Source organism: Balaenoptera physalus (assembly GCF_965194825.1).
Source record: "Balaenoptera physalus genome assembly, chromosome: 11".
Classification (NCBI taxonomy): Eukaryota; Metazoa; Chordata; class Mammalia; order Artiodactyla; family Balaenopteridae; genus Balaenoptera; species Balaenoptera physalus.
This window is the reverse complement of record NC_138896.1, coordinates 10,479,012-10,503,247: the sequence shown is the minus strand read 5'-3', so window position 1 is coordinate 10,503,247 and position 24,236 is coordinate 10,479,012. Positions and strand designations below refer to the sequence as shown.

Here is a 24,236-nt window from a genome sequence, read left to right as displayed (position 1 = left end):
ATTTGAAAGTGATGATTTTCTAAATCTGTCATTTGTTTTGCTTTCATTAGCTGGGATCTTGCTATAAAGAAAGAATTTCCCATATCAACAACTAGGTTACCCTGAAATACAATTTATACAGAAAAGGCAGAATAAGATCCTTTTATTTAACATCATGTCAGGGAGTTGGTGCCTTAACAACCTTCAAAGGAGATATTAACTTTGTTTTTATCATTGTATAAGCTATTGGATTTTTATATATTTGATGTATTTCAACCTTTTATGATTATTACCTTCTTTGGTGTTCAAATTGATCCAACTATGGACGGGAAGAGCCCCTTCAAGTTAGTTTCAACATCCTTTTGCCAGGAGTCTTTGATAGTGGCTTCGCTCTCAGATATAACAACATGTTCCAGCCTTATCTTGAACAATTCCCGCCCCACATCTTGAATCAGTTGTTTCTCCAAGGAGCCCTGGTTTCTTTTAGTGAGAAATGGTTTTCAGAAACCATTCTATCTGGTGCTAGAATTGCTCATTGCCACTGAATTGTCATTGCTTCCATGTCTGATGAATAATATTATATTGAAAATATCTTCAATAATGAGTGAAACTAAATATTTCTTAAATTAAGTTACTCAAAGGCTTTTTCAGAGATTTTTTTTAAGAGAAAAAATAATAATTGATAAAACTGAATATTAGTAGAAAATAAGTGTTAGTGGAAAATCAAACTATCAACTTGGATAGATAAATGTTTTATAAAAATGATGACAAATATTGAATTAATATTGGTTGTATTTCTTTTCATGTTATTTAAGTCTTTCTAATAATGGTGGCTTATTCAATATAAAAATATTATTTAATTGTATCATTACATAATAACATAACATTAATTATATAATTTTAAAATTATATTACTATATAATAATATAACATTATACAATTATTTAATCATATCATTATATCATTATTTAATAATATCATTATTTAATTAGTAAAGTCCAATAGAGACAGCTAAATAGATGAATTACACTCATAAACCAGGTTAGGGTTCTTTGTTAAGCCCTGAATCCTGACTTTGGGCTCAGAATATATGCTCATCTCTAGTGGAGAATGATGCGTCCAATGGTCAGCTGCATTGTTTGACCGGGAGGCTTTGTTCCAATTCCTTCTCCCCCATTAACCTGATGGGTATTTGACCTCCCCCGTGGACCACTTTATAGGGAAGGGAGCATTCACTGACCAATAGACATGAATATTTCAATTAGCTAGGCAGTTGCATTTCTTATGACAAAATTATATGTAGGCATTTTGATTTACACATCTGTTTTCCATGACTTTGGTCAATGTGAGTCAATCCCCAGAATACGATTGACTGGATAAACTGAAAAAATGGAATTGCTGGACATTCTCAGATCAAACTCTGGACTAATAACCCCACCAAGATCCTATCACTGAGGGAAGCCCTGCCTGCAAAGCCAGGCTACCTCTCTTTTTGAAGTAGCATTTTATTTTATTTTATTTTATTTTTTGTCCTCTTGGGAAGGGAACCTTTCACCATCAAGAAGATTGAATGGGGCATTAGCCTTATTTTCTTTGATTCTAATCACTTTAACTTTTTTTTTCCCCCATTGGGCTCAACTGTATGTTCTGTGCCTTGCATTCTTCAACCTCATCCCTCCATGGTTCTGCCTCAGAGATACTGCCCTGCTGTTTCTTCAGCCATCTACCCCCTCAACATACACGAACATAATTACCTTCTATTCATTTTTTAGATCTCAGCTCAGTTATCACCTTCTCAGGGAACACTTCCCCAGCCCTCAGACTGGGTGAGATGTCCTTCTGTTATATGTTGTCACGGCACGTAGTGCCTTTCCTTCCTAAGACCTGTCACAGTTTGTAATTAAACATTTATTTGTGTAATAATTAGATTAAGGTTGAGAGATAGGGACCACCTGTATTGTGCTTACCTTCATATCTTCTGTGCCCATCCCAGGCCCAGCACAGCAGTAGGTGCCAATTACTGACATCAGTGACTAAATGAATGACTGGCATCTCCCCAGGAGAGGACAGTGAATTCAGCACACTAGGAATCCAACACACTTGGGCACACGCGATGGATCAAGTGCCTCATCCAGACTCCTCCTTTCTCCACCTGCAGCTCAGCGTCCCTCAAACCTGAACCAAGGCCAGACATTTAGTCTCAGATTCACCAGTTGGCTTAACCATGGAGCGTAACCCTTCATCCTGGGTTAGTCGGGTGCTGTAGGCTGGTGTCAGGTGTGTTTTGGAGGTACCCATCCCCATGCAGTCTTGTACTCACACCGTATTGGTCCTTGGTTTCTGACCACCTTCCCTCCTTAAACTCCAGTTTTCTTCTGTGATGGGGGCTCTGCCTCAAATGCCAGCCCTCTTGATGCCCTGCTCAGCATCCACTGTTCTGTCCCTCGAGGGGACCAGCCCACTGTCACGTGACTGAGGTTTTAGTCTGTCACTTACTGGCCGTGTGATCTTGAACATGCCTCATTAGCTTTCTGAGCCTTAGTTTCCTTAATGAAAATATTGGGCCTACAGCCCCGTCTGCTACTCCCACGCCAGGGTGCTGGAGGAACAAATTAGAGAATACAGATAACAATACCTCCTCACCGAGAGTTAAACAAAAAAGAGAACCTGACAACAAGTCTAGATGTGGGGAAAGCATCCCTAAAGAGGAGACATTTGGGGTGAGATCTGAAGGACAAATGGGAGTTACTCTGAAAGATGTAAGGTGGCTGTAATGACAACTGAATTCATTTCAGTGAGTATTTTGGGGAGCAATTGCTCTGTTTCCAGAATTGGGTTATTAGTTTGGAGAATGCAAAAAGGCACGATATGTTCCTGGCTTCATGCTGCTTACAGCTGTGTTATCAAGACCACATATACACGCAGACCAGTGGTTCTCAACTGCAGAAGATTTTGTCCCCGTAGGGGGAACAATCTGGAGACATTTTTGCTTGTCATAACTGGGAGAGAGGGGTGTGCTACTGGATCTAGTAGGTAGAGGTCAAGGGTGCTGCTAAATAGCCTAAATTGCACAGGACCGCCACCGCAGCAAACGTTCATAGTGCTGAGTGTCTGGTCTGACCCCACCAAAGCAATTATCCAAAACACCGTGCTGAACATCAAGTGCCAAAATGAGGGCTACAGACATTTCCACTTCTTAAAATCCAACTTATTTTTCAAGATTCACCTCACATCTTATCTCACCCTTGAAGCCATCCCCAGGTGCCCCGAGTCAGCCTTACTATAGCCCATCGTTTAAGAGCACGGACCGCAAAGGCAGGTACACCTGAGTTCACAGCCCGCTGCACGCTGATTGGCTGGGTGTCTTGGGGTGAGTGTTCTCACCTGACTAAGCTTTTGCTTTCTCATCTGTAAAACAGAGATAATGTCCCTGCCACACAGTATCGAGGTGGTGAACAGGCATGTAGAACACAGTACCTGGCATCTAGTGCACATCCAAGAATAGGTGACAATTCTGCCTTGTATTCCCACAGTGGTATTCTTTGTAAGCTGCCCAGGTAACCTGGCTAATTTCACCTTGTACTAGATATGTCTACTTTTACTCTGTACCAGGTATTGCTCTAAGCACTTAATATATTTCAATTCATTTAATTCTCATAACAGCCATTATAGGCTGAATATTTGTGTCCACCCAAATCATATGTTGAAGCCCTAATGCTCAATGTGATGTTATTAGGAGATGCGACGACGGGAAGGTAATTAGGTTCAGACGAGGTCATGAGGCTGGAGCCACCATGATGGGATTATTGCCCTTATAAGAAGAAGAGACGCCAGAGCTCCCTCTCTCTTCGCCAAATTAGGATGCAGCGAGAAGGTGGCTGGTCATTTGCAAGCCTCACCAGGTTCTGAATCTGCGGGCACCTTGATCTGGGACTTCCAGCCTCCAGAACAGTGAGAAATAAATGTTTCTTGTTTAAGCCACTCAGTCCATATTATAGTAGCCTGAACTGACTAAGAGAACAACCTTATGAAACAGGGATGATTTTTACATTCTTTTAACGAATATGGAAACTGAGAGAAATTGCATGTTCTACCCATGGGCACGCAACTAGTAAGAAGATGAGTTGGGATTTGAACCTGGCTTCTTTGCTTTGACCCCTCTTAACTTCCCTGCCTCTCAATCACAGTTGGTTATTTAACATCTAGCTAAGAGGGGTGCAGGATTAGTATGCGTTGATTCATCTCTATCAGGCGAAGGAATGGGGATATACAATCAAAAAGCCTCTGCAAGTTCTCTTCACCATCTAGTCAGGGAGACATGCAAAGAAGTCACTGATTACAGAAAAGTGTGATAAAGCCAAAGATGCCATCCCACAGGGAGCAATGGGGTAGCAGAGGAGGGCTGTGGGTCAGAGGGGGAGGGGAGGGGTTAGGAGAATTTGAACCCAACTTTGAAATCCAGCTTGACCTCTTACTACCGTTTTGACCTTGAGAAAACCACTTAGCTTCTCTAAGCCTTGGTTTCCTCGTTTGAGGAAAGGGGAGAGCACTTACTGGCAACTTATTGTGATGATGAAATTAAATGGTGTGTGTGGAAGGGATTCCCTAAGATGAGAGAGTGAGAGCCTGTGGCCTCATGTATCTGGGAAGGCTTCATGGAGGAGGAGAGGTGTGTGCTTGGTTTGAAGAGGAGTGGGTGCTCCAAGCTGTGATGATAGCAGCTGGGTAGAAGGTTGTGGTTCATCAGGGTTTAATCACTAAAGTGACCCTGAGTTGAATTTACCTCTCGTCTTGGACACTGTCTGATGTGGTCCCTTGTGAGCTCCGGGGTGGGCAAGCCTCTACTGCACGGTGCACCCTAGTTTTGCCCTAGGCCCTACTTCCTCTGCCCTGCAGCAATGGTGAGTCAGGGGGCCTTCCTAAATGGCTGGATGATGAGGAATAAGGTAGCATTTAGATCTGGCCCTGGCACCGACTAGCTGCGTGACCTAGGGAAATGGTTAAACGTCTCTGAACTTTGTTCTCTTATCTGTGCTCTGGGGACAACGTTACCTATTTTGAATGTTTGTTTGAAGGCCTGGAAATAACGTATGTACAAGACCTTACACAAAGCTTAATACGTAGCTGTTATTCCATAAATTGGTAATTATTTCTACTAAAGATTAAAAAATAAATATTTAAAATTTAAAAATTTAAAAAATGACTACTAAAGATTTAGGAAGGCTTTGTGCTCCTGAGCAGGGAGTGGGCTAGTTAACATTACCATAAACTGTTAGACTGCTTAAAAAAAAAATTAAGGTCAATTAAGGTCAGCCTACCTTTTCTCTCAACAGCAACTTTATTTTTTAAAAATTCTGAAATACACAAACATAACAAAAAAGTGCACACATCTAAGTACACCCCTTGTTAACCTTTTACGAAATGAACACATCCATGTAACCAATAGTCCGATCAAGAGAGAGAACGCGACCAGCACACCAGCATCCCGCCTCGGTCCCCCTCCCAGTCAGCCGCTGCCACCGGCACGTTATTCTCACATCTGTCGCCATAAACTAGTTTTGCCCGTTTTTGAACTTTTGTGTCTGACTTCTTCCACTCCACATGAAGTCCGTGAGACTTGCCGGTATTGTTCCATGTAATGTTGTCCTTTCGTTCTCATCGCTACGTAGTATTCCATTGTGTGAATATTCACAACTTACCTGTTTTAATCGCAAACTCTTGAACAATTTTTAATGCAGGATATCCGGACAATTTTCTTAACTGGCTATTTAGCCTTTATGAACTTGTACACACAAAAATGTTAATTTGTTACACTGGGACCTTGCTGATCTTGGCAAGAAATTGATTAAGGAACCCAGCGGGGGCGCTGGCGAACCCGTTCTCTCACAGTCCTGCCAGAGAGAGAATTACAGACTTCTTACCCGGGAGAAAGACAGCTCTACACTGAATAATCAAGTTGGTAGAGGACAGCCCAATGGGCATTGCAGTGTCCTTTGAAAAACAACTTCTGTTTCCAACTACAATTGTTTGTTTCTGTCTGTCTTCCGTATCAGGGAGAAGGAAATTTCCAACCTCAGAAACTTGAAAAAAAAAAAAATCTTCAAAGCTGCCCCACTTCTTGGTGGAGCTATGGCTATATTGAAAATGTTTGCTTATTTGCTGAAGTTCATGGGCGTGATATTGCTTTTATACTGGGGATCCTAGCTTCTGTTTTCTTTCTTTTATTGAAAACCCCAGGTGAATATCAAGTCAGAAACCGGCCAGCCCAGCTGTGGATGATTTGAGCTGAGCAGCTGGAATCACTTTTCAGATATCTTGACAAGGAAATCCCAAATGTATTTTGCCCCAAGCACTTCTGCACTTCTTTAAAAAAAAAAAATTTGTAGTGTAGAAATAAATTTAATCTCTGAACCCTTAATTACTTTAAACTTGACTCATTCAAATAGGGTTTATAAAAAGATACTTTGTTCCAAGAAACCTGTAAGACATTAAAAATCCTTCTCACTCTACTTTCTGTTGCCAGAAGTAGAAAAAGAGTGACTGCCAAGAATAAATGAAACTTCACAACCGCTTTGTAAAACTGTTTGGCATTATTTCTCAAAATCGAACATTCATATAACCTATGACCCGGCAGTTTCATTCTTGGGTGTATACCCAACAGAAATCCCTGCAGAGATATGCACTAAAAGACACGTACCAGAATGTTCATACCAGCACAATTTCTAGCAGCTCCAAATTGTAAGCAAACCCAAATATCCATGAACAGTAGCATGCGCAAATAAATTGTTGTAGAGTCACACAATGGAATATTACATAACAATCAAAGGAAGGAACTACAGCTTTACAAAACACCCTGAGTGACTCTCCAAAACAATATGTTGAATAAAGGAAGTCATACAAAATATATATATATTACTCCATTTACGTAAAAATTTTAAAACTAGCAAAACTAATCTTTGTTGTTAGAGGTGAGAACGGTGGTTAACTTTGGGGAGTGGGGAGGGGATAGCAATAGAGGGGGTTAGAGGGGCCTTTCTGGGGTGCTGGCAATGTTCTACTTATTGACCTGGCAGGTGTTACCCAGATGTGAGCCCCTTGGGATAATTCACTACCCACTTTTGATTAATGAACTTTTTAATAAACGAGTTTTTTAAAGTAAAAAATGCATTATAAACCTCATAAGTTTTAATATTTTAGGAGAGCAATCTAAATCTGAGAAAATATATTCTTTTTCCCCAAATCTTATTCCCATTGCTTCACCTAATTAGAAGGTAGCCTCCATTATAAAGTACATAGTTGTATATCTGAATCATTTGGAATATCCAGAATGGACATCAGTATTACAGTTTAGGTTAGAAGAAAAATAATCAGTTGGTTTTCTGATTATAGAGTAGATAAAGATTCTCATAGCTCTCTTTACAGATAAACTGCAGTTTTCTTATAATTCATTAAAAATATCCATGTCTTTATTAGCTAAAAAGAAAAAAAAAACAAAAAGGATTCACCTTTAGAGAGCTCAACTCTTTTCTAGTGCAATATGGCTATCTGAATCCTGACACAATCTTGACATGGGATTGGAACTCAAACATATGAATAGAAAATTTCCAAGTCTTCAAATGATAAAAAATGTTTTCTGTGTATTTCAGTTTGCTTACTGGTGAGCTACATGCTCCTGCTAAGAGTAACTACTTGAGTTCTTTTTTAAAAATTTATTTTATTAAAGTTTGGTTGATTTACAATGTGGTGTTAATTTGTTTGAGTTCTTGAAGGATTAAAACGAACCATCCAACTTTTCCTTTCAAAGCCCCTGTGTCTTTAACATCTTATGAATGTTAATGGGGTTGGCATAGCATCTAGTATGGGCGTATTTTGGTATTAGATCTTCATGCAATGGATATAGTAATAAGTACTTCCATTGTTCTCAGAGAAAGATGTGGTTACTGAGTTTTGGAGCCAGTTTTCAAGGAGTGTTCTACTTTAACCACAAAACCTACCCACATGTATTATAAGGACTATGCTATGGTTAATGGGAGTCACAGGGAAGGAAAGTAAAGGCAGCATTCTGCCTTCTAGATCCAGACTTGGACTGGTCTGTAGTTATACCACAGTCTACTTATTTGTGTGGACATTGTAAACAAATCTCTTGGAGCAGTTATTTTTCAGTTTCTCTTCTCTTTTCCCCTATGGCACAAGTACTTCTAGAACGGTCCAGCGCAGTACCTGACAGGTATGAACAGGTTCATGGAATGAATGGGTACAAGACAATGGACACTAGTTTATGCAAAATGGGTAAGACCTTGGTCACTTACTCACACAGTCCTCTCACTTTTCAGGGAAGGAGGCTTCAGTCCAGTGGAGCCAACAGTGACCAACTGTTGAGGTGGAGAGTGGCTGTGGGTCCTTCTTTGTCTTGTCTACTCTCTCTTACCCTCTGGCTGTTAGAATAGGGCTGTTGTCTGCGGCTCTATGTAGCAGAACTTTGGGTAGGGAAGCTGATCTGAGAATCGGAGGCCATAGCAGCAGGTTTCTCAATTCTTGTCACCCCGCTGCCCACTTGTCCATGGTATAGCTGGCGTTAGAAACCTGTTACCTCATCCTTCCATCCCAAGGGCTCTACCTGAGCCTCTATTTCCAAAGCTTGGCTTTCAAGTTGCCCTCTCAGATGTTGCCATAAAAGCCCCACACTCATATCTCTACTGGGAGTTCTAAATAAACTCTGGGATTTCCATTTGACTGCTTACTTGTCTCCATTCTAGTGAGGGTTTTCTCCCCAGTGTTGGACGGGTCCTAAGATGCTTCAGTGGCTACTCTGAACTATTCTACTGATTCTCTTTACAACATTAAAGAAAAATGTGTTCTCATTTATGTAAGCAAGAAGAGGCAGGTCACCTGCTCAGCACTCAGCCCAAGCAGAGTCCTTTGCAAGTGGAAAATGACTGAAAATGAGAGTTATCCATAGAAGGAAGAAATCCTGAGCAGATGACTGCCAAATAATTAAAAATGAAACTGGCGCTTCTACCTCTGAGACTCTTGAGTAACATGGTAATGCCACCACTGGGACAGGCCCTTGCCTTTAGTTTAGGTGCTCACTGATTGACGAACCCGGCAGCAGCAGGTCCTGGTAACTTACACAGATGCCACCTTCGATACCTTGCACATCCTGTGACTTCCATGAATGCAGGTCTCATTTCATAAAGGAACCAGAATTTGGTTAGCAATTCTGGGTGCCTTCCAAGAATGTTTGAATTTAAAATACGTGGCTCCCAAAACAAGAGGAAATTCCATTAGGCTAAGGGGAAATGGGACCTGAGGGCAACCCTAAATATTTATATATAAATAATATATAGATGGTATTAACTTGATACATATTCATCCATTCTTGAAATATATATCTATAACTGTAGTTTATTCCTTTAGTGTAATGTTTGGCTTACATATACCATCTTTTATTTATTCATTTTATTAATGAACATTTAGGTTGCTTCAAATATTTCTCTACCATAATCAATTCAGTAATAACTACCCTTGTATGGGTCTTCTTGTGCAATGGTGCCAGAAATTCTCTCTGGAAAGTCTACAATTGCTCTACGTGGCGTTGTCAGATCACAGTGTATGTACATGTTTAGTTTTACTACAAGCTGCCATATTGTGTCCACAATGGCTCTAACAATTTATAACCCCACCAGCAATGTATGAGAATTCCCATTTACCCACATCCTGGTCAACCCTTGATAATTTTAGATTTGTTAATTTTTGTCAGTCTGATGGATGAGAAATAGAATCTCATCCTGGTTTAAGTTGCATTGTTCTGGTTACCAGTGAGATGGTTTAAAGGTCATTTAGGTTGCCTCTTCCATGAATTACCTATTTATTACTTTTACCTATTTTTCTATTGGGCTGTTTGTCTTTTACTGACTTATTTGATGGGGTTCTCTATTTGTTCTGGATACTAGAGGTTGCAAATATCTTCTCCCTGATGGTCATTTACCTTTTAACCTTGGTTATGGTGTTTTTTCCTTTATGGCATATGTCTGCATGTCTGTGTCTGATTTAAGAAATCTTTTCTATAATCATCGATATTGTCCCATATTATCTTCTAAAAAAATCTAAAGTTTTGTGTGAGGAGGGATCCAATTTTATTTCTTTTTGCAGGTGAGAGATTTTGTCAGTTACCTATTGCTACATCACCAATTACTCCAAAACTTAGCAGCTTAGAACCACAAACATTTATTACCTCACAGTTTCTGAGGGTCAGGAATCTGGGAGTAGTTTAGCTGGTGGTTCTTGTTCAGGGTCTCTCCTGAAGTTGCAGGTGGGGTGCAGTCATCTGAAGGCTGTGCTTCCAGGATGGCTCAGCCACATGGCTGTTGGCAGGAGACCACAGTTCCTCCCCATAGAGACCTCTCCTCGAGGCTGCCTGAGAGTGCTCATGACATGGAAGCTAGCTTCCCCCAGAGCACAAGATCCATTCGAGAAAGAGAGAGAAAGCGTGAGCAAGCAGGAAGCTGCAATGCCTTTTATGACATAACTTCTAAAGCCACACATTGTCACTTCTACTTTATTCATCAGAAGTGAGCCCACTTCTATTCACTAAGTCAAGCCCACACTCAGTGGGAGGGGAATTTACACTCCACATCTTACAGGGAGGCATATCAGAGAATGTGTGGCAGTTGAAACCCACCATAAGTGTAAAAAGTCGTTTGTCCCATCCCTACTAACTTGTAAAAGCCCTTCTAATCTATAATGACACTTTTATCATTTATCAGTTTTCCACATAAGTAGACATTTGTTTCTGGGTCCTCTATTCTAATCCATTGATTTATTTATCTGATCCTACACCAACACTATACTTTTTAACTTTACAAATCTCGATGCATGATAGGTCATTTGCGGTATGTAGCCGATGAACCACACTACCTGTATACAGACCTGTGTAGTCCCCAACTCTTAAATCTATTGACAGATTGGCCTTGTGACTTGCTTTTATCTTAGGATGGGATAGAGGTAATACTATGCCAGTTCCTGGCCTAAACCTTAGTCCTGTAAGCTTTTGTCTTGTGCTCTTGGGAGCCAGACTAGTTACCTGTGTAAGCAGTCTGGCTACCTTGCTGGAGAGACACCACAGGGAGATATCATGCAGAGAGGGAGAAACTCAGAGACTCCCTAGAGAAAGAGAGAAGACTAGTTCTCTTAGCAAGGCAGCTGGGCCCAGCCCTGAGCTGAGCCCCCAGCTGAATGTAGCCACCTGAGTGACCACCTGCAAGGGCAGCAGAACTGCCCAGCTGAGCTCATCCCAGGCTGCAGTCACGGTAGTTGTTCTAAACCACTAAGTGTTGCAGAGGTTTGTTATAAGTCAGTAGATTACTGATACCGCTCTTTCCCCATCCTTACACTTCTTTTTCAAAATTGCATTATATTGAACTTATAGATTCATTTGGAGAAAGAATATTAAGTCTTTCTTTTTGTCAATGTATTCAGCTTTTCTTTTTTAAACACCTTTTTTTTATTTATTATTTTTGGCTGCGTTGGGTCTTTGTTGCTGTGCGCGGGCTTTCTCTAGTCGTGGCGAGTGGGGGCTTCTCTTGTTGTGGAGCACGGGCTCTAGGAGCGCAGGCTCAGTAGTTGTGGGACGTGGGCTTAGTAGTTGTGGCTCGTGGGCTCTAGAGCACAGGCTCAGTAGTTGTGGCACACGGGCCTAGTTGCTCCACGGCATATGGGATCTTCCCGGACCAGGGTTCGAACCCGTGTACCCTGCATTGGCAAGTGGATTCCCAACCACTGCACCACCAGGGAAGCCCTAAACACCTTTTTGTATTGAATATTTTCCCTATAAAATCCTGAATATCACTTGCTTAACTTTTTCTTAGATTTAATATCATTTCTATTGCCACCATGAATGAGAAGTTTTTCTACTACCTTTTCTAATTGGTTATTGAAGGTATAAAGGGATGCTAATTTTTTATGTTGATCTTGTTTGCAGCAATCTTGCTAAACCCTCTTGTTTTTTCTTATAGTTTGTCTGAAAATTCTCTTAGATGTTCAATGAAGACAAATTACAAATAATGAGCATTCTATCTCTTTCTCCCTTATTCTTTTGCCTCTTCTTTTCTTGTCTCCTATCATTGACAAGGACTTCCTGTCCAATGTTGCAAAGTCAGGGTGAAAATGGGCACCCTGACTTGTACCTGAACTTAAAAAGACTTTGTTTAAAGTTTCATCACTTAGTATGATATTATTATAGGGTTTTGGGGGGGAAATATTTTATCAAGTTAAGTTCCTACTGATTTTTTAAAGTTTTATTATTTTTTAATGAATTTTAATTGAATTTTATTGCTTACATTTTCCTATATTTTTCTACATTTGTTGATTATCATATGGTTTTTATCCTTTTTATATCTTCATATTTTATAGTAATATACATTTTCTAATGTTGAGTCATATATATTTTTACAGGATAAAATCTACTTAGTCATGATTACTTTTATTACTGATAAATTAGATATGCTAGTTTTTTATGTAAAATTCTTGCATTTATATTGATAAATGATATTGGTCTATACTTTTGTTTCTTTTTCAAAAAATACTATTCTTTTTACATATATTAACCTCATAAAATGAATTAGGTAGCTTTTCCCTTTTTCCTACTCTCTGCAACTGTTTGGCTAAGATAGGAATTATCTGTCCCCTAAAGGTCTGGTTAAATTTGCCTGTCAAGTTGATGAACCTGTTGCCTTTTTTGAGAAGAGAGATTTGACTAGCCATTCAATTATTTTAACAGTTATTGGTATATTCAGATTTTCTGTTTCTTCTTGGGTCACTTTTGTAATTTATATTTTTTTGTAGAGTTGACCATTTCATGAAAGTTTTTTAAATTGTAGGCAAAATTTTGCTGTAGTATTTTTTTGTCTTAATATTGTTTATTTTGCTTTCTCGCCTTTTTCTAATCACTTTCTGGTAGTGTATTTTATTATTTTAATTCGTGATCTTTTGGTTTATTGATAATTTTTATATTCTTGGTTTTAGATTCTATTATTTGTGCTTTACATTAATTTTCCTTCAATTCTTTCTTTCTAGATTATTATTTTCTCTTTCTAAATCATTCAGTTGAGTGCTTATTCATTAATTTTCAACTCTCTTGTTTTCTAAAAAAAAAAAAATACATTTAAGCTCTCAGTTTTCCCTTGAGTATAATTTTAGCTGTATCTCAAATGTTTTTATGTGCATGTTTTCATTGTGTATTATTTCTAAATATTTTTCATTTTCATTATGGTTTCTTTTATAATCCAGAGATTATTTAGAACAGTATTTTTTTATTGTCAAATTTATGGGATGGGAGAATACATGTCTACTGTTGTTTTCTATTTTCGGCACATTGTGGTAAAAGAACATATCCTGTATGATATCATTCCTCTGGAATTTGTTGTGATTTCCTTTGTGGCCTAACCAATAGTCAAATGTGTAAATGCTCTGGGTGGGCTTACAAAGGATGTGTAGTCTTTATTTGTTGGGTGAAGATTCTTTCTGAATAACTATTATTATTTCTAAATATGAGGTATTGTTTTCATAATAAATATACACTTTGTTTGGAAAATAGGATTATAAAAGAGTCTGTCTTTCAGGAACCTCCTCTCATCAGAAAGGGAGGAAGGGTTCCAGAAGCAGAACCTGAGGAAGAGCCTGGGAAACCAAAGGCATCACCTAGTCCTGGAGAAACCAGCCCTACCACCCCAGGCTGCGGAAGGTCTAGTGTAACGCTCCTGCCCTTGGACATGCCAGAGCACGTTAGGATGGTGTGAATGTCAGCTGTGTCACCGCCTCTGTGACCTGCTCCTAACAACCAGAAAGGTTGATGCAGAAGTGGTCTCTGCTCAAACAGCACAGTTAGGACCCATGGTTAATCGGGCCCTTCCTCTTTCGGATATTTCTCCTTTGCCGATACCTGATAGGGTTCCTTAACTTGGCATATGATCTGATTAGATCAGAGTGGATTGACACGAATTAAATTAAAGGGAATTGGATATTCATTTAGCTTGGCCTGAGGGTTGGTGTTCTAGCTAGGGAAGGTCTCTATCCTATAACTAGCCCTTCCTTTAGCTCCATGTGAGTACTTGTGGGGCTGGTTCTTTCTTTCAGCTGGTAGAATTGTCACCAGAAATTCATCAACAGGAACGTTTGACTTCTCTCCAGTTTTCTAGGTCTGGACTCTCTTAGCCAGGCTTTTCTCCTTTCTGTGCTCTTCAGTAGCCAGGGGCTCCCTTGCTTTCTCTTCCTGTCATCTCTCTGACTGTGATCTTGCACATTCACGAGTGCCACTCCACTGCTAGATGACATTCTTCTAGTTGGGGCACAAGCAAGCTTCCCAACCTGCAGGCAGAGGGCCCAGTGACCGCCAGTGAGTTAAATTTCTGCTTGAGAGATGGTCTCTCCTCCCCCAGGGGACCCGAGGGCCCACAGGCAGGTCACCCCCACCCCCATGAGGCCTTCCTTGGTTTACCCCAGTGTGCTGTCAAATACCGTTGATCCGTGTACCACGAAGTGGCAGAGGTAGGCAAGCTCTGTGAGTTGAAGGTAAATATGCTTTAATTTGTAAGCCACATTTTCAAGTTTCATGTTATACCTGATATGATTTAGCTCCCAGCCCTCTGCAAAGTTTTGTTGAAAAGTTGCAGTCATGTCTTCGCTGTGTGTGAAGAGGAAGGACAAAAGGTGTGCGCGAGCGGCCTGGGCTTCCAGTGGCGGGGAGGTGGGGAAGGACAGCTGGGTAATTGTGGTGGTAGCAGGAGCTGGTGAGAAACTTCACAGGCAAAGAGAATTCCAGAAGAATCAGGGCTGCTCCCCCGCCCCTGTGTGGACCGTCCCTCCATTGCTTACTAGAGAGGGTCTAAATTCACTTTATTGAGGCAAGGAGCATTTCCTATTCCTTTCTCCTAACTTGACCACCACCTCTCCTCTGCCTCTGCCTCCCTTTCCCGTGGTTTGTGTGTGTGTCACAAACTGTAGTTTTATGCTCCTCACGTACTACATTGCAGGTGCCTGTTTGCTTGTCTGTCCGATGCCCAAGGCCATGAGCTCCCTGAGGGACACAATGGCACCTTTCTGCTCTGTATTCCCAGTGAGCATCTAGGGGACCCACACAGAGCAGGCAGGAAATGACCCTACATGGAATGTAGGGCCGCTGGTCAGCTGGCACGCACGTACCCAGCATGGTTGTATGGCTCGTGGAAACGGTCAGCGGCTGCCCTGAGCTTCGAGTGCTGTCACCCCACAGCCCTGACCTCTCCACCAGGTCTCCCAGGCCTGACCAAGACTCAGCAGCTAACATGTTGCTGTTTGATCTAGCAGGGGGCCTCTGACACCCTGCTCCAGGGGTACTGGCGTTTGTTTGGATTGGTTTGTGCCCATGATATACCAGATATTAAATAGTTTTACTATCATCCCTGGCTGAGTGAATGAATGAATGAATGAATTGCCTTGGTTTCCTTCTACTCCCATTGTGCTTGAGTTGCATGCCATGTCCTTTCTGCTGTTATTGTCCCAGGCCACAATTTGCCCCTGATTCCCACTGTGTAAGAACAAGCCCTGTGTCTCTCAGCCCTTTGGACCATGTAACTACAGGGCCACAGTCTACATTATGGTATCTCTGCCCCGATACGTAGAGCTCAGGTGATTGACTTTTGGGTTCTGTATATTGCCTTGATGAATAAATAGTGACTTCTTTAAAATGGAGCATATATTGTTTTATGTGCTTACCCTTTAAACCAGAAACTGTTCCTAAAATTTGAATTGCAAAGGCCACATCATTCTCTCCCCAATAGTATTTACTTTCTGCCAGACTGTTACAAGGGTTATTTTTCTAGTGTGCTAATCTGTGTAGGTAAGCAGTGTGTTAATGATTTGGAATGCTGAAGAGTTTTCCTATGTACTTATTGATCTGTCCGATAAAAGCACCCTACACACTTTGTTTATTTATGGAGCAATTCTACCATCTGCCCCCATGCCTTCACATGCTGACGGAAGTAGCAGAAAGTTGCACAGAAAAGCATTACTCCAGAGAAATCATGGGCCTGAAGAGGCTAAGTGCCCTGAGGATTTCACACATCAAGAAGAAAAGTCCTGTATTTTCCACTTAACCTTGCGATGCCCAAGCACCTGTGTACTTATGTTAAACCCATTTCCACCCTCCAAGAGCCACAGATTTGGTGGTGGTGGTGCTTTAAAGGGCATCTGAGTTTCTCTTGGCCTGGTGAGCAACACACAAGAAACCTGTTGTTAAACCACCTAGTTGAGTCAACTCTTCTTTTTGTATTTCAGAGGACTGGTAACTAGCTAGACGCATTTAGGCTCCCTCCCTCAATGAGTTCATTTACTCAGAGTTGGACCTGGAGATGAAAGAAATTTCTGAGCATGTGACCAGAACAGTTAGTTCATTTATACCTTTACATGTTTTTTTTTTCTTTATTTTAAATGTAAGAAAAAAAGGAAAATACAGACATGTAGAAAGGAGCAGTTTTTATTTCATAGGTTATTTCTTCTTAAAAATATGTAGTTGATCATATATATGGAATCCAAAAGAATAAAATGGTTCTGATGAACCTAGGGGCAGGACAGGAATAAAGACGCAGACACGGGGGACATGGCGGGGAGGGAAGGGTAAGCTGGGACGAAGTGAGAGAGTGGCATGGACATATATACACTACCAAATGTAAAATAGATAGCTAGTGGGAAGCAGCCACAAAGCACAGGGAGATCAGCTCGGTGCTTTGTGACCACCTAGAGGGGTGGCATAGGGAGGGTGGGAGGGAGACGCAAGATGGAGGGCATATGGGGATATATGTATGCATACAGCTGATTGACCTTGTTATACAGCAGAAACTAACACAACATTGTAAAGCAATTATACTCCAATAAAGATGTTAAAAAAATATGTAGTTGAATGCACAACAATGCGAATGTGCTTAATGCTATTGAACTGTACATTAAAATTATGAAAATGGAAAATTTTATGAATATTTTACCCCAATTAAAAAAATAGAGAGAGAGTTGCAATAATATATATATGCAGTGTTGTCTTCTTGGCTTTTTAAACATAACATTATGCTATAATCATTTTGCCATGCCATTGTGTGGTATTAGAACATTTTACCATCTGTGTGATTAATTATTCAACAAAGATTTATTATGTATCAGTAAGGTACCAAGTACTGTTTTAGGCCATGGAAACATAGCAATAAATGAGGCCAACAAGAGTTTTGGGTGCAAAGAGCTTATATTCCAGCCAGGAGAGACAGGCAGTGGTCAAGGAAGCAAACTCCAGAAGATTGTGTACATGGCTGAATGGAATTAAGAAGGGCGGTGTTGGAAAGCAGCCCAAAGCGGGTTGGAAAGAATCTACCATCATTGCAGTGGGGAGGATGCCACATGTGAGTTGAGCCCAAAAGGCTGAGAATAAGCCAGCAGGTGAATGGAGGGCCGAGGAGCCGCGTTGACAGCAGAGGGAACAGAAAGTGCAAAGGTCTTGAGGCAGGAGAGAACCAGGCAAGGATGCAGAATCAAGAGGAGGCAAGTGTGACCGCCACTCAGCTGGAGAGTGAGTGGTATCAGACACGGAGGGGAGGGACAGAGCAGAGAGCCTCCCGGGACACATAGAGGGGTTTAGATGGTGCTGCAAGGGCAGGAGGAAAGCAGCAGAGGGTTTGAAATAAGTCAGTGACGTGCTTTGCAAAGTTCTCTCTGATTACTTACAGATCAGAGGTGTCGAGAGTGTAAGGGTCAGTCCTGTTAGGAGGCTACTGCGGGCATCCTGGGGATGACAGTGGGCAGGACTGTCCCTGCTCCTGTTCCCCCAGAGCAGCAGCACAGCGGGGCACCTCTCTCCTGACCTGGATGGCAGCTCCAGTGAAGCCCTCCTCTGGGGGTCAGTTGCCCTTTGTTAGGGGAAGGGGACAAAGAAGAGAAAGGCAAGTGTGTGTCCGTCTCTCCATCTTCTCTAGAGGGCCAAGTGCCCCATTGTCAGGGCAAAATAGGGGCCGTGGTATCTAACCAAAGTTAGATATCCACCCATGCTTAGTGGTTCCATGCTGTGATTTTGGAATCAGGTGATTTTAGTCAAATGCTTGCCTTTATGACCACTCTCAGGCAAATTACTTTTTTATGTAGCAGTTTCTTTATTTGGAATAATGGGAATAATTGTACTTACCTCAAAAAGCTCTGAGGAGTAAAAGCATACAACGTGCTTAGCTTCTGCCTCAGGTATAGCAAGCACCCACTAAATGGTAGCTATTAACAACAACAACAACAAAAACCCAGAATTGAAAGTATAATGATAAACAGGTACTTTAAAAAAAACTCTACTGATGGAAACCAATTTGGGTATAAATTTCAGCATGATGCATATTAGAACTGTTTAGTAGAATTGCTCTAGAATCTTCGGCAGTCATAACTATGCTAGTTTTTCAACTTGGCAAAGCTCTATTTCTACAAAGAGCAAAAGGATTTCATTCCACAAATACTAAGATTTATAAGGATATTGGGTATTTATGGATACTCACCTAAAAATATCCAAAGCCTGTTTCTACTTTATATCAGAGGAATACACAAATCTAAATAGCAAGACTTTCTCGTTTTCATTAAAATAGTTCCAAAATTGTGGAAGCAAATAAACCAGCTTATTTACAGCAGCTGTGTAACGATAGAGAGATTAAGGTAGGAGTCATCTTGTTTTCTGAAATTTCTGTAATATGTATAAGTGACTTTTATAATGAAAAATATTTAAAATTATCATTAAAGCTAAATTAATGAGAAAAATTCCATTTCATCATCATGCTAGGGCTGTGAATAAAAAATACATCCTTTCTATTTTTATTTCTAAAAGAAGGTTTAGAATGTTTTTTGGAAGTCACGTGACAATTATCTGAAATTAAAATGGGTCCTGAAATCTTCACCCAAATGCAAATAGTAGAGGTTGGCAGCTAATCCATGGATTGAGAGGAAAGAGAATTCTAGGCCTATTTTCAGAACTGTTTTAAAATGTCAAAATGTCAGGTTGTGTTGGGATTCAGGATCCACGTTAAAGAGGGTTTCACAGGCAGAACGTGAGGAATAACCACAAGATGTGTCGGAGGGTATCGTGTGTATAAGCACTATGGTTCAGAGGTCCGTGTTATCAGAAGCTCAGAATTGATGTGTAATCCTCCGCAGCTCAGTGCTGATCAAGCAAGACCTGCCGAGCTGGTGAGAAACAAATGTCCACCCAGCTTCTCTGTTAGCCCCAGGCTAGGAAGTTGCCCCAACTCCTAGTCACTTACCTCCCAGGTCCAGTTAGCAAGGAGGCCCCGGAGATTTCATCCCCTTGCTGTAGCACAAAGTGCTCTGTTTCATCACAGGCACCTGTGCCCATATCCTCAGTCCCCTGCCTGCCGCCTTTGCTCAGTCTTCTTCCTTCACGCTCCAGTTACTGCAGTGGTCTCCTTGCGGGGCTGCGATCGGTGCAATACATCCTCCATCATAGAGCCTGAGTGATGGTTCTAAAATGCCAATCTGATAGTGCACTGTCTGCTTTAAGTCTCTCAGCGATTCCCCAGAACATCCTGGCCTCCTCCACACAGACCCTCCCACCTTGAGTTAGCTTGTTTTCAGCCTCCCTCCCCTCTTTCTTCTAGCTAACTCCAGCAAGTCTTTCAAAGCCTGGGTCCAGCCCACTCCTCTCTCTGAAAGCCTTCAAAGGCTTCCCATTCTGATTTCAAAGCCTTTGTCTGCTCCCAAATCATCCCCTGCAGGCCCCTACTTGGCCTGAGTTGCTATATTGCCATCCTAATTCATGTCCCCAGTCAACAGGCCACCAGGGGCAAGGGCTCTGCTGTCCTCAACCTTACTTCTCCAGGGCCTAAACCATTTTGCATGCGGCATGTGGCATGTGGCACAGTTCTAAGGAGTTCATAAATATTAACTCATACAATCCTCATAATAGTACATGGTTATTAGAAGAATGCATAAACATTTGTCCAACAAATATATATCACCTAGCAGGCGCCAGATACAATTTTAGGCACGGGGGATTCAGCAATGAACAAGACACAAACTTCTGATCTCAATAAGTTTATAGTTTATTGAGGCAAATGGATGATAAACAGATAAACAAGTATCTAACACAATGTGAGGCGGTGAGAGGAGCTATAAAGAAAAATACAGCCAGACAAAGGGATGAAATGTGACAGAGGTCATTTTAGATAGGATGGTCAGGCAAGGAGACCTGAGGAGGGGGCATCTGAGCAGAGGCCTGAGTGAAGTGAATGGGCCACGTGGATACGTGAGGGGGTGGTGGTGGGAGTGGGCAGAGGAAACAGTGAGTTCAAAGGCCCAGGCTCAGTCTGTATAGTGCCTCGTGAAGAGGCCAGTGTGCTGGGATGTAGGGTGTGGGGAGGAAAGTGGTAGGACATACACGAGGCAGGGGTGGGGTGGGTAGGTCAGGTAGAGCTCTTCAGGCCATCCTGAGGCCTTTGGAGTTTACTCACTGGTAGGTGTCAAGCCTGGTGGGACGTGATCTGACTTGTCTTTTAAAAGATCACTCTGGCTGCTGAGTGGAGAATACGGACTATGGTGAACAAGAGTGGAAGCAGGTAGAGCGGTGAGAAGGCCGATGCTGTGGTCCAGGTAGTGATGATGGTGACTCGGGCTCCCCACCACGGCAGAGAAGCAATCGAACTCTGGATGTACCGTGAAAGCAGGGCAGACGGGACCTGCTGATGCTTGGTTGTAGGGTGTATAAGAGAGAGAGGAGTCCTGAATGGTTCCAAGGTTTCTGGCCAACTGGTGGGTTGGTGGTGTCATTTGTTGAGATGGGGATAATTGAGGGAGCAATGGTTTGGGAGGTGGGTTGGAAATGAAGCATTCTGTTTTAGACCTGTAAGCTTGAGTTGCTGCCAGGATTCAGTTTTACCTTCTGTGAAATGGGGATCATGTTTGTTTTACGCATTTCTTATGCAAGTCAAATGTGATCATTTTCTTTTCATATTATGTAGATGGAAGGTTTATTTTTATTCACACTGCAGCTAGGGATAGAGTTCCCTTTAAAAGAACAAACTCCCTCTTAGTGTCCAGATGTTGCTGCCCTTGTACAATTGTCTCTCACATCAAGGAATGATGTTGATAACAGACCCACTCTCCATAATTATTTAACATGTATGTAGAGCTTACTACGTGCCAGACACCATCCTAAGGACTTTATAAAACTAACTCATATAATCCTCCAAAATCCTTGGCAGTATACACCACTATTACTCCAATTTTACAGATGAAACTGGCCCAGAGGTGAAGTAATTTGCTTAAGAGCCTACAGCGAGTAAACAGCACAGCCAGGAGTCAACCCCAGGGGCTCCAGCTCTGCTTCCAGCCCCAACGCCACGTTCCACATCCCCTGCTCCATGTAAGCGGTGCCATCTTTGACATGTGACCTGGCCTCTGGGTACTGAGAGGGTACTCCTCTTGTCTAACCTCATTGCCTGCACCCCTGCCCCCGTGGGCATTCCTGCCTCAGTTCTTCGAAAACCTCTGAAGAAGGCTGTCGGTATTGATGGCAACACCCCTTTTGTCTCAGCCACCCCAGCACTCAGTGTCCTCTGTGCCTTTCTTCTAAGGCCCTGAGGTCAGCCTCATCCCTGTATTGTTATACACAAGCATTTTTGGTAACCTGCTCTCTCCACACGCCCCGCCTCATTGCCAGCTGTTACAAGTTGTTTTATTTTATTTATTTTTATTTGTATTTTTTTAAACATCTTTATTGGAGTATAATTGCTTTACAATGGTGTGTTAGTTTCTGCTGTATAACAAGGTGAATCAGCTATACGTATACATATATCCCCATATCTCCTCCCTCTTGCATCTCCCTTCCACCCTCCCTATCCCACCCCTCTAGGTGGTCACAAAGCACCGAGCTGATCTCCCTGTGCTATGCAGCTGCTTCCCACTAGCTATCTATTTTACATTTGGTAGTGTATATATGTCCATGCCACTCTCACTTCGTCCCAGCTTACCCTTCCCCCTCCCCGTGTCCTCAAGTCCATTCTCTACGTCTGCATCTTTATTCCTGTCCTGCCCTAGGTTCTTCAGAACCATTTTTGTTTTGGTTTTTTTAGATTTCATATATATGTGTTAGCATACGGTATTTGTTTTTCTCTTTCTGACTTACTTCACTCTGTATGACAGACTCTAGGTCCATCCACCTCACTATAAATAACTCAATTTCGTTTCTTTTTATGGCTGAGTAATATTCCACTGTATATATGTGCCACATCTTCTTTATCCACTCATCTGTCAGTGGACACTTAGGTTGCTTCCACGTCCTGGCTATTGTAAATAGTGCTTCGATGAATATTGTGGTACATGACTCTTTTTGAATTATGGTTTTCTCAGGGTATATACCCAGTAGTGGGATTGCTGGGTCATATGGTAGTTCTATTTTTAGTTTAAGGAACCTCCATACTGTTCTCCGTAGTGGCTGTATCAATTTACATTCCCACCAACAGTGCAAGAGTGTTCCCTTTCCTCCACACCCTCTCCAGCATTTATTGTTTCTAGATTTTTTGATGATGGCCATTCTGACCGGTGTGAGATGATATCTCACTGTAGTTTTGATTTGCATTTCTCTAATGATTAGTGATGTTGAGCATCCTTTCATGTGTTTGTTGGTAATCTGTATATCTTCTTTGGAGAAATGTCTATTTAGGTCTTCTGCCCATTTTCGGATTGGGTTGTTCGTTTTTTGATATTGAGCTGCATGAGCTGCTTGTCTATTTTGGAGATTAATCCTTTGTCAGTTGCTTCATTGCAAATATTTTCTCCCATTCTGAGGGTTGTCTTTTCCTCTTGTTTATGGTTTCCTTTGCTATGCAAAAGCTTTTAAGTTTCATTAGATCCCATTTGTTTACTTTTGTTGTTTTAAAAGCTTCCAAATATCACACTTTTCACTCTTGTGTTCAGGCCGACCTGTGTCACATTGAGCTGAGTGCTGAAGATGAGAGATAAACATGACAGGACGTCTGACATCTCCAGACTTTGGACTAGAGGCCAGGTCCCCTGCCTTTCAGCTCGAGTCACCCCCACCACCACCAAGTGGGGGCAAAACGGGCATTCAGTGAACATTCATTCATTTATTTAGCAAATGTTTATTGAGCGCTTACTACGAGCCAGGCAGGCAGGATGAGAGGTGCCGATGATATGGCAGGAACCCAGACGTGCACAGAGTTCCCACGGCTCCAGGGGCGCCGGGCGAGCCTCGGCCTGTCCCGGCAGCTCTTCCGCCAGGGCTCGGGAAGGGAGCAGAGGATTGAGGTGGGGGGACAGGAGAGTGGAGGCCGCGGAAAGGGGCGGCGAAGGAACGAAAGCCCGAGGACAGAGGCTGGCGTGGCTTCTGGCCCAGCGACCCCTCCGTCTCCAAACCCAGACGCGACACACACGTGCCGCAGCCGCTTCGGTGACCTCTACGCCACTGGGGCCGCCCAGCACAGCAGCGTCTAGGCGCGCGCCAACCTCCGGGGAAAGGAGAGCTTAGCAAGCCAAGACCGTCTGGGAGGAAGGCGGCTGGACGGTGCGTGCGCGGCCGGAGAGGGTGGCGCACGATCGGAGGCTCTCTTGGAAGGAGAGGGGAGAACTCCCCCGCTCGCCACCCAAACTCCGGAGCCTGGATTCCGATCCCAGGCCTGCTGCTTACCTGTTACGCGACCTTGAGCAAGGCCTTGAACCTTCCCAGGACTCAGTTACATCATCGGTTATATGGATTTCCTATAACCTCAGGGTTGGTGCGAGGAGTAAGGGAGAATGCAAGGAAAGCTTCTTTAGCGTGATGCCCGGCACGGAGAAAACGCTCCCGGAGCGGAGGTGGTAATTACCCGCTGCTCACACCTGGCCGCGTGCCCCGGCCTTCTCGGGGCCCGGGCGCCCGCTGCCCTCTTGCAAGGCACAGTGACTAGCCTATCAGGGCGCGCCCTGACTCGATAGATGTATTGGCTTGTTTGGGGCGGGGCTTGGAAAGAGGCGAGGGGAAGAAGGAGGTGGTGGACGGCGAAGAAAGGGAAGACGCGAGGGCCAGGAGGCGAGCTAGGTGGGGCGGGGAAGGAGCCGGGCGTGTTCTGGGCCCGGGCGCAGCGTGCACCCCGAGCCCGCGGCGGCGGGGGCGGGGGCGGCGCGCGGCGGCCAATGGCGCGCGGCGCTGCGGCGGGGGCGGGGCAGGAACCCCCGGCCGCTGACAGCCAAACTCGCCAACT

At 42.7% G+C, this 24,236-nt stretch overlaps 1 long non-coding RNA gene across 1 annotated transcript; it reads right to left on the bottom strand.

Moving 5' to 3' along the window:
- Positions 1 to 1,138: 1,138 nt before the first annotated feature.
- On the bottom strand, positions 1,139 to 23,801 carry LOC309637993. The gene is made up of 2 exons (XR_014250930.1): positions 23,684 to 23,801; positions 1,139 to 16,219 (listed from the first exon to the last, which is right to left on the bottom strand). It is a non-coding gene; the product is annotated as an uncharacterized lncRNA (long non-coding RNA).
- Positions 23,802 to 24,236: the final 435 nt, after the last annotated feature.